Raw genomic sequence first — 18829 nt, 5'->3', positions numbered from 1 at the left:
GGCACTCCTGAAACACTAGGGTGGGGGACAGGCTGTTAAGGGAAGCTGGAGGTCCTGAGGAATACGCCAGTAAAAGTTGAGTTGTCGCTATTAATGTGACCTCATTCATATTCACAAGCTAATTGAGGACTAGGGGAAATTCAACTTTCAATATGTATATATGAATTGCATATGTAAATATTCAATGTGTACATATTAATGTATATGAATTATGTGTAATAATTCTGTATTTGTTTCTGTATATCATATCATAAATGAGTTGAAAAGGCCTCTAAAATTCAGGCACCTATGGTTCTAGATAGAGTTTCTCCTATCTTTGGAATAGGAAATTCCACAGTTTCCCATAATAATAATTTTCAGGAACCCACAATGTGCAGAGTCAGGAGTTTTTCCTAATATTCAATCCAAACTTATACTCTGTAATTTAAGACCCATTTGCTCTGGTCTTAAAAAAACAGATTTCAGCTCTGTGGCCCCTACTTCAGGCTTCCCTCTGTGTTAACTTTTTCTTATACTTGTCTTTTTTAACCCTCAATCACGGTCATCAAGCTCCCTCATATTTCTGTAGCACATTATGGCTCTCTAATATTTTCCAGGTACATTCATCTTCATTTTGGATTCTGATAGTGTGTTTTCCTCTATATGTTCATATAAATTTGGCATCTTCAATTCAAGTGCCTGGCACACAATAGGCCCTCAAGAAATGTTGGCTCGGTTAAATGATCTCTATTAATTGTTTTTCCTGCTTAGTTTGGCCAAATTCCCTGACATTTTGACATGCTCTTCTTGGAGAAATGGCACAGGATAAGGACTTCATTCTCCCGTTGGCACAAAGGATAATTTATCGCTCTCTCACGCAAATGAAAATCCAATTCCCCTAATTCTATATTATTTGGGTTACCCTTAGCTGGAGACCCACTATGTGGGTGTCCTTGATTAGCTAACAACAGAGCCCTCCAGAATGGAGACAGGTAGCAGAATCTGCTCAAATCAGGTTTGTTGGGTTTATGATTCCTGAAGGGGCTTAAAGAAAAAAAAAACTCTTTAATATTTAAAATCGTAACATAAGCTCATGGTAAGCAATTCAAACAATACACTGAAAAATAAGTCTTCCTTCCTGCTCTGTCACCAATTTCTCTCACCAAAATGCAATTACAATGGCTGGTTCCTTGTGTATCCTTCCAGATACTATGCCTATTCTTAGCAAAGAGAGCCCGTAAACACTATACCTTAAACTGGGGTTTGGAAAACTATCGTCTGCCAGACAAAGCTGGCCCACTGCCTGTTTTTGTACAGGCTTGAAGCTAAGAACGGTTTTACATTTTCAAATGTGTGAAAAAAATCAAAAGAAGGGCAGTTCATAACATGTGAAAAGTATATGAAATTCAAATTTAAATGGTCACATATAAAGTTTTGTCGGCACACAGCCGTACCCACTTGCTTATGGAACAGCTATGGCTTCTTTCTCCCTACACTGGCAGAGTTGAATAGTTGCAACACACACTACATGGGCCACAAAGCCAAAAACATTTACTATCTAGCCCTCTGCAAACAGATAACAAAAGACACAAAAAAATCAAGGCAAATTATAGGTAAAGTATGAATAAATGTAATGATTACCTTGGGGGTGTAAATCCACTTAATTATAAACATCTCATAACAGCAGGATCCTCTTTACCTCTTAACAGCTCCTCCCTGGGATTGACAACGTCTTACTTGACTTGTCATTTAATGAGCATCTACTATATCCCAAGCATTTGGCAAGTGTTTCCACATACATTGTTTTTTTAATTAAGGATACTTCTGTGTATTCCTTTCTCTAATACTCTTTACTCCCTTGTTGGGGAAAGGATTGCAATAGGAAGCCTAACTCCCAGAAGACCCCAGATGTTAGCTCTGGAGACTTTTTTTTTCCCCTTCAAATCCTCCCTTCTTTATAAAGAGTCAATTTATAGGTTGAGAATAAGCAATGGGTATTCTCTACACTAGTGACCTTTGCATAGTTTTGCTCATTTACTCTCTACAAAAAGTTCAAAAAACAATATGCTCCCTCAACAGATTTTTGGGTTCACATCCAAATATTTTCACTAAAAAATGAAATAGTCTCAAAAAATGCAATTTCTGACATATTGTAAAAATTGACATTTTTATATGTTGTTACATTGCTTTTAAATACACTCAATTAAATTTAAATATCACAGCAACTTAACATCCTCCTTCATCCTTCTAAGAAATACAAGAAGACGTTCTTTAACATTTGGAAATATTTTTTATCATTCCTGTTCTTCTTTGAGTTTGTATTTCATTCCACTTCAGTGCAAAGTTTTATCCTAATGAGGCATATTTTTATGCTTGAATGTCTATTATTGATCGTCCTATCATACTTTTCTGCAACTAAAATATGCATACGAATTTGAATTTTTAAAAAAATTTCCAGTGACTTTAAGATTTTAAATGTTTAAATAAAAAATTTCCTGGATTGAGTTTATTAGTTATTATTAGTGTCCATTTGATCAAAACTACACCTTGCCAGTGAGACTTCCTCTACAAATAGGGTGGATCATTCTCCTCTGTGCCAAAGAGCACAAGTAGAGAAAATGGTCTATTGTGCAAGAGAACCTTCAGATGAGAAAGCAGGAAAGCATCGTCGGGGAACAGACACAGCCAGATTGGCAGCCAGCATTGGCAGCAACTGCCACATGCACTAAAGGAAGAGTACCTCCTTAGAAACACAGTTAAAGGCTCTGTTTAAATAATGAACTTTGAGAAACCGCAGACAGAATTCTAAGAATTCTCTGAAGTTAGTAATGAAAGCGCAGATAAGAGGAAGCCCTCATTTCTATTCGGATGAATTGACGTATGTGTGAGTACACAAAGGATTCGTTGGAGCAGATAAAGAAAAATAGCTGAATTTGCATACAAATTTCCCTGCTTTCATGCACTGTTTCCCTGAAAAGTTGTCAGAATTCATTTTTTAAATAAAAGTACTTTTAAAATAAAAGGGTCATTGCAGAAAACTCAGACAATACAGAAAAGCATTTAAAAAATGTCAAGTTGCGTTTCCTACCTTTGTTTTTTCAATTTACACTACCACCAGCAGTGGATAAGAGTGCCTTGCTCACCCCACCTTCTTTCGCACTACCTACTCTTACTTTAAACAATCTTTTCTAATTTGCCAGGTGACAAATCCTATCTCGCTGTATTAAATTGCATTTCTCTGATTACTAGTGAAATTGAAAAAATTTTTTCACATTTTTATTGTCTATCTGTGATAGTTTCTTTCCATTTCCTGTTTATGGCCTTTACCTTTTTTTCTATGGAAGTGTTCATCTTTTTCATTGACTTAGTTCTTTGTATCTTGAATGTATTAGCATTCTGTTATATTTGCTGCAAACATTTTCATTTGCCTCTTAATTATCTTTACCCAGAAAATTTTGCACTGTATGTAGTTGAATATATTTGATCTTTTAAAGCTTCCTCTTATTGCCTTTTATTTTCAGTTTATGGTGCAGGGTGAATTTTTCTCAGAATTGCTCATTGAACACTTTTTCCCTTCCACGTTGATCTATGAAGTTTCTATGCTTCAGACTCACTTTAGCTTTCCATTGATAATACAGTTACATCTTGTACCAATATCATCCTTTCCTATTATTGTTCATTCTTTTTCAAAATTTCTTAAAATATTCTCACTTACTTGTTCTCTATGATAAACTATCACATCTTGTATCATATTCTTTAAAAAAAGTTTCTTTGGGAGTTGAGATGGCCGCAAACCTATATATTTACGGAAGATCTACATCTTTGTAATATTCAATTTTGCCTTTCAGGGACAAGGTATGTCTCCATTTATTCAAATGTGCTCTTATGTCTCAGTTTTATAGATTTTTTTCCCATGTGGGTCTCAACCTCTCCATGGAGGCTTCTTCTGTCATTTATCTTCCTCCTTATCTTCCTCTCTTTCCTCCTCCAGGAAACTATGACTCAGGGGCCAAATTCAGCCTGCCAAGGGCTGTATTTGCCCTTTTGTTTACATATTGTCTATGGCTATTTTCACTCAACAATGGCAGAGTTAAGTAGTTGGGACACAGCCCACACGGTCAGCAAAGCCTAAAATGTTCACTATTTGGCCTTTATAGAAATAAAAGCTTGTGACTCCTGCTCTGACCTATAGAGACATGAATGGAAGTGTGGAACCCATGTTCAGAATAGTGGTGCAGAGTGACTGAGTGGGTACATAGGGAATTTTCACAGCATCTGTAATGCTCTCCTTCTTAAGCTGGAGGTAAATACAAGGGAGTTGATTATATTACTTAATTTTTTGCATGTTGGAAATATTTCATAATGAAAAAGATTGAATGAAATTATATACGTATGTGAAAAGCTTCCTCATCTTTAAAGATAAGCCAGTTCATATAGGCATTCTTTCCTTCTTACACACTCTTAAACTCACACATATAAACATTTTTAAGGCTTTGAAGAAAAAGTAATTCCTTCCCATAAAATGTCTGGGAATTGTAACTGTCAATGAGATGCTATTAGAAATTTTGAGTGGCACAATGAAATCTGTGCTCAAGAAGATTACTTTAATGAGAAGGTGGGACGGGGAGGGTAAGCAGTAAAAGGAGAAAAATTCCGGAAATTTGTTGCTGAAGTGAGCTGTTCAGATATCTGTATCTGTAACTGTATGTGTAGAGATGGAAAGGAAGGGGCTTGAGAACAGCATACATAAAGGAGAAAGAAGGAGAGGAAGAAGCCTGATGATAGCAAGTTTAAACCTTGGGTATTGGTGGAAGCAGAGACAAAATGTTTATTTTACTTTATGTTTATTTGTATGATATTGTAACCTAAGTCTTAATTTAAGGACCCAGAAATAATTCCAGAAATGGTATGCGCTGTTTGTTTTTAATGTGATAAGACACACAGTGACTGGTCGTTTAGACTGCTACTTTCTGGTTATCACTTTTTACTTGTTTAGATACTGTGTCACAGGAAGTTCATGGTGTATGGAGCTTCTCTGATTTAACGTAAACCATTTGCAAATGGAGACCTTGGAAAGACCCTGATCCAATTAAATAGCTTTGACTCTGATTTAGAAGAATCTCAGCTCTCAGAAGATGAAGGCAAAAATGGTTACACGTGCTGGTTCCTTATGAACTCTTCACGCCCAAAAACACCATCCTTGGTGATGTTTTTCTCAGATGAACCCAGCTGTTGATGGTAAAGCATCCATTTTGTTGGATATCTGTGTAATCCATTCTTAAAGGGCAGGAAAAAAGTGAACTTGTTCTAGCCATAATCATTTCATGCCCAATGGAAGCCCTGAATTCAGCCAAAAGCTGGAAGAATATTCTTAAGGAAAAGAGAAAGGAACTCCAGAGAAAAAAATGTTTTGTCTTTCCAGACATTTGGTCTTCCGAGAAGCACTCAAACTGAAGTGATTATTTCCAAGGCAAAAATACATATTTAACTTAAATAGATCCTTCCCAAAGTCCAGAGAGATTTGAAGGGCCATGCATGGCCAGTACTGACCACAGGCCAGGCAACATGGCCTCAAACCAATATGGCCATTATGACCACATTATTCTGACTGCGGTGCCCTATAAGAACCGAACCATCTTTGTTATTATCATAGTAACTATTACTTTTCTTGGGAGATTAAAATAATAACTATTATTTTATGAATGCCTATATGTGGCAGCCTCCTTGCTATGTTACATCACTTAATCTATGATAGGCCAAGTAGGTATTAATATACACGCTGTATAGATGAGAAAACTGAGGCTCAAAGAGATTAAGCAACATTTCCAAGCTCACGCCACTAGTAAGAAGCAGAGTGGGGATGTAAAAACATCTAACTCTACATGCACTCTCTCTCATGCAGCTCTCCCGCTGAGACTGAGGGTGAGTTGGAAGTTCTGCAAGGTCACTTCTGCCTAAGGCTTGAATTCAACATTAGCCATTTCATATGCACAAATTAATGAAATAAGCCTGTACAGGGTTTGCCGTTGCATCATTTTGTTTCTTCTCAGACTTCTTTTGCTGTTTCTAAAGTCTCCATTTAAAGGTACTTCCTTCAGGTGTGATGCACCAAAAACACTTCAGCTAACCAGAGCTCTACAGCTTTTTGTGCTTCTGTGCTCTGGAGGCTGCACAATGGGTCCCAAACAGGAGCTGACCTTTATTTCCAACTAGATATAAAAGAAACGCTTGGAGTCGAGGCTTCTAGGGCTGTGAACTCAGAGTGAGTACTCCCTAAATTTTGCACCCTAAGTGTCTCACTTGTCTCAGTGTAGTCCCAACCCTGCTTCTCAACCTCCTTGACTAGCACTAATCTCCAGTGGACTTTCATAGTACTGGGTACCTCTTCTTTGTAGCGCTTATCACAGTTGTAATTCTACCTTTGTTTTTGTGATGATTTGGTTGTCTGTGTTCTCCATTGGACCATCAGCTCCAGGAGAGCTTATACTGGATCTACAGGGCCTAGCACACTGCTGGGCACATATTACATATACAATAAATACCTATTGATTGAATGAATAAATGGGGGGATGAATAAACTAACTAAATACATAAGTGAATGAATGAATAATATATCTTATTAGATAACCAACTTTAGGATCTGTCTTTTTGGGCCATAGGATCATTAATAAATAGAGATGCACAAGAACAATACACATAAGAGCTGAAGAAGAATATTTTTTTTTAATCACATACAAAACCTGACAGCTAAGGCTGCTTCCTCACAATGTAGTCCTAATTAGTAAACTGTATCCTTTCTTGCTGGAAATCTCTTAAGCATGTCTCCCCATGGGAACCATTTCATACATGAATTGATCACCTCAGGAAATAATTTCAAGAATCCTCCCAGATCTCTCTTTGCTAATTTCTCTTACTTTAGAACCACTAGAAATAGTTTTTAGTCTTCTCAGTGTTCGTTATTCATAGTCAGGAAAGTTTTATCTTTTTATCCACTGTATGCTTTAGTCAAAATGATCAAGAATTTGTTTGTTTATGCTTTCTTCATGACTGATCTGTCATCTTTTTTTCAAATAGTTCATTGGATCCTCTGAAATTTTATGACTATTATTTATGTAAATTATTTGTTATTAGCAAAAATGACCACCATAACATCTTCCATTCTACCTTTTGCAATGTGAGTTTGCCACTACCCATCAATAGACGAAGTCTATTTCCCCAGCCCTTGAATTTTTTTTTTTTTTTTTTTTGAGCTGGTCTGGTGACTTCCTTGACTAATAGAATGTGATAGAAGTTATGTTGTGGGGTTTCTGAGCCAGGCCTTAAGAGACCTTGCAGCTTCTGTTTTTCCCCCTCTAGGAATGCTGCCCTGAAATGCCACACTATTTTTAGATGCCCCAGATATAAAACCTCATGGAGAGAGAAGTCCAGGTGTCCCAATTGTCCCATCTTCCAGCCACACTGAGACTCCAGACATATGAATAAGGCCATCTTGGACCTTTCATTCCAATTGGTCTTCCATCTGAATGAGCCACGTGAGTGAGCCCAGGAAAAACCAGCAGAGGAACTACTCAGCTGGCTCATAGAAATATAAAAATTAATGGATCATTACTCTTTTAAGTCAGTAAGCTTCATGGTAGTTGGCTACAAAGAAATAAATAACTGATATAGAAACTGGTACCTAAAAGGAGGATGCTGTTAAAAAAAAAAAAAAAGGCTAAAACATACTGCCTTAGCTTTGGGACTGGGAAGTGGGGAGGGGCTGGAAGGGCCGTGAGGAGACTGTTAGTGGAAATTGGAAGAGCAGTGAGGAAATTACTATAGGAAGCTGGAAAAGGAATGGGTCATGTTTTGAATTGGCAAAACTGTCACCTGTGGTAACTAGTAAGATAAAAAGTTTCCTAACAAACTTATGGATCTAATTAAGGAGATTTCCAGGTACTATGGTGAATGTGTCAGTCGGTGTTTTTAGTTTTAGCTGTGCATAAAAAGGTACATGAAGAGAGAGATGAGTTAAGGAAGGAGCTGTTCATTTTGCAATCAGAATTTAGAGTAAATATGAAGGATCCAGAATGCATTGGGTTGAAAAACAAGACTGTTTTGCATTTTGGGCCCCTCCATCTGGCAGAAGACTCTCAAAGGAAGAAATGGCCCCAGAGTAAATATCAAATCATGAATGTGGCTGTAAGATCCTTTGCTAAGGGCTCAAGAAACTTAAGGAGGTACCTAGTAGACACAAGCATCTAGGTAAAAGAGCATCTAAGAATGTCAAGGGCCTTTTCCCACAGCATTATTCCACGGTAGCTTGACATGTCCAAAGTAGAAATGTCTGTCGCAAAAAATCATGGATGTAGGTTTTCAGGCATGGAGTGAGTCCCAAAAATACTTATTAGAAATCCACGATGTGTTTAAGCAATTGCTTTAGTGAGAGTTTTTGAATCAAAAACTGACTTTGCCATTTCAATCCCATTGATAAGTGAAGTCTATTTCTTCATCCCTTGAATGAGCTGTTATTATGATTTGCTTTGACCAATAGAATTGTTCTTCTTCTGAGGTTAGGTCTCAAGTGATCTTATGACTTCTGTTTTCACCATTTAGAATGCTCTCTCCTCCCCTCCCAGTAATTTTAGTGAGATCATAATGGTTTACAACATTGTGTAATTTGGAGTTTATATTATTATTTATCAATTTCTGAATAAAGACTTCATCATGCTCACCATCAGTAGTCTAATTTGTGCCCATTACTATACATTTGCGTCCCTTTACCCCTTTCGCCCACACTCCAACCAGCTTCCCCTCTTGTAACCACTAATCTGTTCTCTTTATCCATGTATTTGTTATTTTCCACATATGAGTGAATTCATGCAGTATTTGTCTTTTCTCTGTTAGAATGCTGTCTTGAGACCACCATGCGATGAAGAGGCAGGACTGAAATAGCATTGGAGAAAGAGATTTGGGCATTCCAAATATCCCAGCCAACAGCCAGCATCAAGGCCTCAGGCAGAGAAATGAGACCTAGTTGATGATCCAGTTCAAATCAATTGCATAACTGAGCCCACGTAAAACCAGCAGAAGAACCCACTAGCCAACCCATGGATTATAAGAAATAATAAATCATTATCTTTTTAAGGCATTAAGTTTTGGGGTGGCTTGTTACATAGTGTTAGATAACTGATACAATCCCCCAAATAATCAATATGGCATGTTGGCTATCATCTTACTGGTGTCTAAAGAAAGTGAACATTTTCTTAAAGTATTATATTTACTCTTTAAAAATGATGCCTTAATTTCAACTTCCAATGTCAACGCCAAACGAATTCATTCACTCATTTATTTGGTCAATGTATGTTTATTGACTCTGTGTCAGGCACTGGACATATAAAGAAAAAAAAATCATGCTCCTTCAAGAAGTTTAGTGGAAAAGTTCAGCAAAGAAAACCCAATTAAAATAGTGTGGGGATTGCTATGACAGCAGTAAGCACAAGCAAGGACATTCATTCACTCAACATTCATTAGTTCTCCACTATGTATCAGGCTTTGATCTAGGTCTTGGAAATAGAGTGATAGGTGAGACAAGGGGGAAAAAAATCCCTGTCTCAATGGAGCTTACAGTCTAGTGGGAAAGATGGATAATATGCAAATAAACAAATAATGAAATTTCCAATGGTGATAATAAGAAAATAAAGGAGGGGCCGGCCCGGTGGCGCAGCAGTTAAGTGCGCACGTTCCGCTTCAGCAGCCCGGGGTTCGTGGGTTTGGATCCCAGGTGCAGACATGGCACCGCTTGGCAAGCCATGTGGTGGCAGGCATCCCACATATAAAGTAGAGGAAGATGGGCACGGATGTTAGCTCAGGACCAGCTTTCCTCAGCGAAAAAAAGGAGGAGGATTGGCAGCAGTTAGCTCAGGGCTAATCTTCCTCAAATAAATAAATAAATAAATAAATAAAGGAAACAAGGGACAGAGTGATGTGGTTGGACACTATTTTGAAGAGGGTGAGCTCTCTGAAGAGTGGGCATTTAAGCTGAGATGTGAAAGATAAGGAGTAAGACATGCAAAGGGGAAATAAGTCCAGGTAGAGTGGCCAACAAGCACTAAGGGCCTGGGTTTGGAGTGCTGGAAGAACAGCAAAAGGCCAGTGAGGCTGGAGATGAGTAAGGACAGGAGGATTGTAGGGGAGGTCTGAGAGTAGGCAGCTCTCAGATGGCCTGTTGACTACGGTAAGAGTTTGGATTTTATTCTAAATGGAAGTCATTGGTGGTTTTAAGCAGAGAAGTGAGGAGGAAAATGAGGGGAATCTTCCTTAAGGTGGAGGGCTGATTCTTGAATTTGATCTTGAAGGAACAGGCATTAGACTAGACAAGTGGCATGCAGTGGGGATGGCTATAGGAAGGGAAAATAGCACGTTGTGTTCTGAGCAGATGTAAATAGTTCTCTATGCTATAGCTAGTGGATTTAGCTCAAATCAGTGGAAGAAGGATGGCCTATTCAAGAAATAGAGTCAGGAAAATTGGCTAATCCTTTGGGAGGAAAAAAACAAAGATTCCTATCTTGCATCATTCTTGAAAATAAGTCTCAGGTGGATTAAAGACTAAAAATTATGAAATTATGAAGAGAAAATATAGGAAAATACATTTATGATCTTTATGAATTTAGGGATTGAGAAAGACTTATTAAACAAGAAATAAATAGGAAAAGAATAAATTTGACTACATTTAAATCAAGAAGACAGAAATCAAGACACCATAAACAAAGCTAAATATATGAAACAAACTGGGAGAAACTGTTTATAGCAGCCAAAAAATTAGTACAAACAATATATAAATAATTCCTATAAATAAAAACAGAAAGGATAAACAATCCAAGGGAGAAATTGGCAAAGGATATAAAGAGGAAATACACCAAGAGGGAAATACAAGCGGCCAATAAACACACAAAACATCTGAAACAAATTAATAAGTAGAAAAATGCAAATTAATATAACAAGATACCATTTCCACCTATCAGAGTGCAAAAATTTTTGTTTGATAATATTAAAAGTTGGAATAAGTGTATGGAAGTGTGTATTCTCATACACTGCGAGTGAGGGCATAGCTTTGAGCCATTTTGGAGGTCTCTTCAGCAGTGTATGTTAAAATAAAATGCAATTCTAATTCTTAGGTATCTTCCCTGGAAGATCATTGTAGATGTGCACAAGGATGTTCATTGTAGCATTACTTCCAATGGTGAAAAGGTAGAAACCATCTAAATGACCACCAAGAGTGGAATGGCTAAATACACTATGCTCAATCTACAGTATCAAATATTAGGCAGTGGTTGAAAAGATTGAGATGGTTTTATAAGTATTAATATGGAAAGAGGGAAGTAGAGGAGAATAGGTTTGGGGGAAGTCAAAAGACATTTTAGTTATAAAGAGACTTAGTAATAATGTTGTAACTTTTCTTGAGATGAAAGCATTGAGGTATGTCAATTCCCTAGGATAACGTTCCCCATCCTCCATTTTGCCAATTACAGAGTTGGATGCTGTAAACAGGTACATTTAGATTCTCTGGGAGATAGGGTTGTTGTTTTAACATTTTTAGAATTGTGCAGCATTTTTTAGTTTCGATGACAAATTACAACCTCTCTCTAGAAAAAACATATAAAATGCACAGTTTTTTTTTTTAGTTCATAAACTTTATCTTTTTAGAACAGTTTTAGGTTCACAGCCAAATTGAATGGAAAGTACAGAGAGTTTACCCCTGTCCTTATAAATGCACTTCCTCCCCCAGTATCCACATCCATTAGAGTGGTACATCGGTGACAATTGATGAACCCACATTGACACATCATCACTCAAAATCTATAGTTTACATCAGGGTTCACTGTTGGTGTTTTGCATTCTATGGGTTTTCTCAAATGCATAATGACATGTATCCGCCATTGTAATATCATACAGATTAGTTTCACTGCTCTAAAAATCCTTTGTAAAATGCACATATTTTTTAATACAGTCTCAAAAGATTCCCAGCCTCTTGAAGCCAAACATGGCCTGAGATTCAGAGTCTAGAGGAAGGTGAGAGAGAAGAGAGGAGGGTGGATATGTTTGTATAATGACAACTTTTTCCTCCCCGTGTAGCTGGATGATCAAGACACTCATAGAGTGATACCTTGTAGTTACATCTCCACTGGTAGAAAATATAGGAGCAAAAAGAAACACCTGGAAAGAAGAAAATTGTTCCTATTTCTTTTAGCCCTTTCATGATCTATGTTGCTAAGATTTGAGGAAAATGAGACCGTGAGCACAATGAAGGGAGAACACTCCCTATCAAGAAAAGAACACACACCTTCATTCTTTCCTTTAGTCCCCCACCTGATGACAAATGTACAATGACAACATGACAATGTGAGCATTTGAAAATACACCACATGGCGATATGCATTCTCATGGCATTCGTAACCTACAGCCTCTGTGAACCACAGCAGTTCTGAGCTTCTCTGGGATATCCTTCATCATAGCACTATGATGTTTCATGGTGCCTTTAACTAAGATGCTGATAACCAAAGTCTTCAATCAACTCTTCTAGGCTGACCTCTGCATTAAAGCAAATGGCGCTGAAAATTTTGCACTTCCCCTGCTCAAGGTGCAATCATTAGAAAATGCCCCATGAGGTTTTAGGAATATTCACAATTGTGCTGGGGTTTAACAAATCACCCCATCAAGCCGAAATGTTTGCCGGCTGGTCTGCCAGCCCTCCTATCGTTCTAGATTTCAAGTTTTCCCAGCATCCAACAATATCAGGGTAGCAGGAAAGGACTTTGGAGTCAGAAAGATATCTGCCCTTATATTCAGGTCCTGTACTTCCTAACCATATAACTGTGGACAGGTTTCTTGTTCTCTTTGAGCCTCATTTTCCTTCTCTGTAAAATGAGTACAAGAAAAACTTCTAAGCAGGGTTATTGTGAGAAGGAAGCAGGCAATTTAGGTAACAGCTGTGACATGTTAGGAGACATTCAATCAAAGTTAGCTCCATCACACACTCAAGCGCACACACGCTTCTTTTCCTTATGAAGTACTCGGGACCTCACAACTATTGGGTGTTCCATTATAATTTAGCCAGATTCTGGAGGGATGGAAATAAGAGGAAGGACGAGGATTACATGACTTTCTCTGTCTAACTGTGGGGAGAGAGCAAAGGTGAGTGAGGGAAGACAATGCTGCAAATCCTGAGGAAGTGTCTCAGGACAAGAGAGCGTCATCCTCGGCCAGGACTTTATCAACTAACTCTGAGTTGCATCAGCCGTATTGCAACATGCTCAGCAAAACAGAAAAGTCCATGGTGCAGATGGCACAGGTCCATAATTTGGGTGGCGGTGGGGGGACTCCAAGATGAAGGTGTCTATCGTTTTATAAAATTGTAGCTAGAAACCAGTGATGCCTCCTCCAACATCTTTCTCTATCCCTCTTGTCGATACTGCTGAGGTAGTCTAAGCCAGCACCAGCGGCAACATCAGATTTCTTTAAAGCTCAGCTGAGTTTCTCAAAGAACCTACGTGAGTTACTTGCACCCCACCTCCCTTCTAAATAAAAACTCAATTAAGAAAAATGATCCGGCTCCCCTCATAGATGCCTAATTCACTATGGCAGTAAGCAGACAAGGAGATGCCTTATCTGTAGATTCGGACCTTGGACAATTTTGATAATAAAGTTTTTCCCAACATTTTCCATCTTTTTAAGATGTTTCTATCTGATATTCATATGAGAAATGGAAACCAATAGAAGAGTTTGCAGCCAAAGTCAGAAGAGAAAGCTAAAATTTTAAACCTGCTCTTTTCCTAGGAAACACTTACATTTCAAGTAAGTGTAGAATTGTCCTATTGCTAGATCCCAAGACATCTGACGTTAGCAATATTCCCAAACTCACATCAAGATATGAAAAATCACCAAAATATAGCACATTATACAAGTCAAAATTTCTGTGGAATCAGAACAGAGACATTTCTGAAACTCACTGTCTCCTGTGATTCTCCTGGGCAACCACAATGTTAAAAAGATAGTTCTAAATAATTTTTCAATAAGGTAAGCAACTTGGTTTTCAGTAAGGCAAGGTTAGACCCGTTAACTTCTGCTTCTGTTTGTTTTTAAGTTTCTTTCTTTTCTTTTTAGTTTTCAGGATTTTACCTCAAACTCTACTAACTTAGAATTCATTCATCCACCAAACTTTCTGATACTAAAGAGAAACTTTAAATGACAATCTCCCCTCTATTACCTAGAGATACCGCACTCCCAGGGGATTTAGGTACTCACCTGTATTGTCTTAGGGCAGAGATGAACTTTGAAGGCCCTGGGAGGATTCTGAGCCCAGTCTTCCTCTCCAAATCACAGCGATTTGCTACAAATGCTCAGAATCCAATTTTGCATTGGGGTGAGTCCAGGAGACAGTGAGGCCAGGAGGAGGAGGGAGTTCTAGCAAAAGCCGTGGGTAATCACTGGCGGCCTTCTGGCCCAGCAGCAGCATCTCCTCCTTGGCTCCGTGCCTCATGGACACAGATTAGTCATTAACAATCCTTTCCCTGCTAAATGATATAAACATAGAAAGAAACCTTGGGAGAGCCTCGAAATTCCCAGGACAACTCACAGAGCCCCAGAGAAGGGAATGTGACAAGCCAAGGACCCCTGAATCTCGCCTTTTAAAACACTTCTCAGGCTGCTTTTTAGGGTTCTGAGTACCCAGATTTCTGTTCACATGGTCTAAAACTGAACTGTCATCTTCCCTCCCTTTCTCCAATCTCCTTTAATAGTTCCACCACCTTCCAGGGACTGAAGTTAGAACCTCTGAGCCTTCTCGACCCTACTGTCCCCCATGCCTCCTATATCAATAATAACAGATTCGTATGGATTCTATCCTCAGAATGTTTCTTATTTCCAACTCACCCTGTTCCTCTGCTAATTTGGGCCTACCACACCTTCCTTTTTGAAGAACAACACTGACCTCATAACTCTTTTCTCTTCTCCCCTTTTCTTTTTCTATTTTCCAAATTGCATAGCACTGTGAAGCGTGGGCTCTTTTCAGACACCTACTCATTTGTCACAACCTTGGCGAGACACTTACCCTCTCCGAGTTAGTCTCCTCATCTGTAAGATGAAGATAGAGTAACTATCTTATGTGCTGTGATGAGAATCACATGAGTAGTTAAAAATGTGTAAGGGGTTAGAAAAGTGTCTGGCATATAGCAAGCACCCAATAAATTTTAGCCATTATTATTTCTTTCCTTTATCAATTGAGCAAATATTGATTGATTGTCTCCACAATACATACCCAGCACCTTGCTAGATGCTCTATTAATCGAAAATCCCCAGTGGGTCCCTAGTGCCTAAAAAATAAACAAAATGCTATGGCCTGACATTTAGAATCTCTTTGATCCCCCAACAATCTAGCCCTAATCTATCTTTCTAGCATTTTCTCACATTCTGAATCTTCAGAGGCCCCAACTTTTTGCCCGCCTGTGACAAGCTCTCCAGCCTCCATGCCTTTGCGCAAGCTATTCCTTTTACCTGAATCACCTTCCTTTAAGCCACCTGGTTTCAAGGCCCATCACAAATGCTGAGTTATCCCTGAAGCCAATTCTATTCCTCATCTGTCTCCACTCTGCCCATCAAAGTTATCTCATCCTTTATTTCTCTCATTGTCCCTTAATTTCTCTCACCTTGTATATTATAGTTACCTAGTTATCTCTTCTACAGGAACAAAATTTCTGGAGGACAAGCACGGTAGCAGCCTTGCCTTGTATCCATCACTGGTCTTGGCTTAGTGCCTCTCAAAGAAAAGATATTGCATAACTATTTGTTAACTGAATCAATGAGTAAGCTGAGAAAGTAGCATGCCTAGGTACACACAAGCGTGTGTGTGTTTGCACTTATGTGCACTTATGCACACAGGCCAATGTTTCCCATTGTAGTTAGGGGAAGGCCAACACTCAAATCTGTTAGGAATGCATATACTTCTCTTATTAAACAGCATCTGTAGGTCCTACAGGCTCACACTCCCTACCCCTGTAGGTTCCCAATATACTAAGGCACACCCACGCACTTTATCACTAGGAAGAGGGGGAGCCCAGACTTGTAAATTCTCCCTTGCCCATTTGAAGAGTTTTTGTGATGAAACTCACCATGATCTGCAGCTCTGGGCTGGCCAAGGGACTCCTGCATGACCTCCAGACCAATTCTTCTTGGGTGGCAAGAGTCTATGTTGTGATTTCATTCTTTCCAGCAGCAGTGGAAGGGGATGGTTGAAGACATGGACTCTGGAGCCTATCATCTGGGTTCGAATCCCAGCTCTACTACCTATGAGCTGTGTGACCTTAGACCTTAGTCTTTCACTTAACATCTCTATGTCTCAGTTTCCTCATCTGTGAAATGGAAATATAACCACTACCTATTTCATGGGGTATTGTAAGGATTAAATGAATTAATATATGCAAAGGGCTGATACATATAGAGTGTCTGATACACAGAAATGCTATATAAGAATTAGCTGTTATTGTTTTCTCTGGACATTTCACACTAACTATCATATTTCCCCAACTAGACTAGATCTGAAGGATCTCAGGTGTGTCGGGAGTTAAAGGTATTGAGGAGGAAAAAAGGGAGCATTTCAGGATAAGGAAAGGCAGCAGCAAAGGCTCTGAGACAGGAGGTAGCTTGGAGAATCCTGTGAAATAAAGAGAAGCCCAGCATTTTTCAACTAAGAGTATGGAGGAGGCACAAAGAAATAGGGATAGGATATCTGGGGCAATGGTATGCTGGGAAATGTTCAACAACCAGCTCTTGGAGAAGGGGGTACATACACACACACACATACACTCACATGCTTATTTAAAATTTTTCTGATATAACAGATGTGTAATACACGTTTTATAAATAATGATAAACCATATAATTTTTGTGTGTTGTAAATTCCAGGTAACCAATTGATCCTCACAAAATACTTTCATTGAATTTTGCTGAACTCTTATATTGGTACCCAATGTACGGTTGCAGTTCAATCATGATTTGACAAATGGAACTACATTCCAGTCCACTAATTCTTTTCTCAATATGTTTATTGTCAAGAAATCACACATATGATATACTGTTATACTCTCATACAAGTTATCTTCCTTAAATGGAACCCTCTTTCAGTTCCAACATTGGAACTGGATACATTGGAAATCCACTTATTCATCAGTGACATGAACGGTTTCTTTGCTGAATCAAATAGTCAGGCACCATATAACATTTCAGTCAATGATGGACTACATATAAGATAGTGGTCCTGTAGGATTATCTCCTTATAGCGTAGGTGTATAGTCGCTATACCATCTAGGTTTGTGTAAGTGCACTCTATGATGTTTGCACAATGAGAAAACCACCTGACAATGCATTTCTCAGAACATGTCCCCGTCATAAGCAAGACGTGGCTGCACAGTTTTCGTATACTGGAAGAACATTTCTTCAATTTTTTTGTGTGTGCTCTTCACAGGTGACGCTCCAAACATGACACACTCTTAAATTTAACCTGTATTATTAACATTTTCTCCACTGCTTAAACCAGAAGTCAGCAAACTTTTTCTCTAAAGGGCTAAAAAGTAAATATTTTAGGCTTTGTGGCCATATCTGCAAAATTGATACATCCATATCTTCTCTTTTCATAAAAAAAGGTATCATATGATATATACTTTTCTGAAGATGCTTTTCTCATTTAATGTACCAGAAATATTTCAATATTACTTAATATTTAATCACGTATATAACATAATTTAATGGCAGTATACTATTCCAATTCATAGACATATGCCCTCATTTGACCAATCCACTACTGTTAAACCTTTGACTTGTGTCCAGTTTTCCTCTATTATAAATGGTCTTGCAGTGCTCATCCTTTGTAGCTAAATCTTTGGCTATAACTATTGTAATTCCTTGGCTGATTTTCTAGAGGTTGAATCACCGGGTCAGAGTGAACACATTTTTAAGACTCTACAGTGATCTGAGCAAACTGCTTTCAGAAATACTGTGCCAACTTATGTTCCCCCATAGGATCCAAATCTGTCTATTTCTTGCCACTTTGCCAGCACACGGGGGCCTTGATGGTTCTTCTTTTTTCCAGAGGAACTTTCCTGTGGAATATTTGCAGTCCTCACCTACCCCTCCCAGTAGAGAAGTAACATGGGCATTCAAGCAGTGTTTTTTGACCTGTGTGATATGACTCATTAGTGGCTCATAAAATCAATTGAGTGGGTCATGGCCAGCATTTGTTTGTTTTCAATGAAATAGTATTTCGAAAAAATGGCATAGCAAATATTTGCATTGCAAGTAGAAAGATAAGTACCCATTAATGGAGATTTTGTTTCACTTATATATTTGTGTGTTAATGAGATGTAGATTTCAACATAACAACTTATAAGGTCACAGTTTAGAAAATTTGAAAACCACTGGCCAGTCAGAAGATCATTGAACTGGGGACCATGAGACTTGGATTCTGGGCATAACTTGGTGAAGAAGGAAGCCAAGGAAAAAGAGGAAGAATATACATCCTGTTTACCTGGAAAAATGTTGATGGAAATGTGATAGAATTCTCAGGGGGAAAAATTAGCTACTAAAAAAAGTGTAACATAAGTCATAGTTTCATAATAGGGGGAACTATAAATTTCAGGATGTGGCAAGGAATCTGTACCTCTCTTCACATATTTTAGTCACATTATGTCTGTGGTTATAGATCCAGCTCTGCCTCTCTCCAGCCATGTTTTGGAACTTAATCAACTCACTTATTCTCGGTAAGCCTCAGTTTCCCCACCTGTAAACTGAGAATTTCAATCAGATGATAGCCACGGTTCCT

The 18829-nt window shown here is 38.4% G+C and overlaps 1 protein-coding gene across 4 annotated transcripts in view; it reads right to left on the bottom strand.

The window, feature by feature from the left end:
• NR1H4 (nuclear receptor subfamily 1 group H member 4) overlaps positions 1 to 15775 on the bottom strand; it is a 72597-nt gene extending 56822 nt beyond the window's left edge. Inside the window, exons 1-3 of one of the 4 annotated variants that reach the window (XM_070254560.1) lie at positions 15663 to 15775; positions 15275 to 15329; positions 14263 to 14531 (exon numbers count right to left, since the gene is read on the bottom strand). The gene's annotated coding sequence lies outside the window, so the exon portion shown is untranslated. Of the gene's footprint in view, positions 1 to 14262 lie in introns of all 4 variants that reach the window. The other 3 variants (XM_070254559.1, XM_070254561.1, XM_070254558.1) reach the window with 3 other exon arrangements.
• Positions 15776 to 18829: the final 3054 nt, after the last annotated feature.

This window comes from Equus caballus, chromosome 28, assembly GCF_041296265.1.
Source record: "Equus caballus isolate H_3958 breed thoroughbred chromosome 28, TB-T2T, whole genome shotgun sequence".
NCBI classification, from domain to species: domain Eukaryota; kingdom Metazoa; phylum Chordata; class Mammalia; order Perissodactyla; family Equidae; genus Equus; species Equus caballus.
Note: the sequence above shows the minus strand (reverse complement) of the source record. Positions and strands in the feature narration are given on the sequence as shown.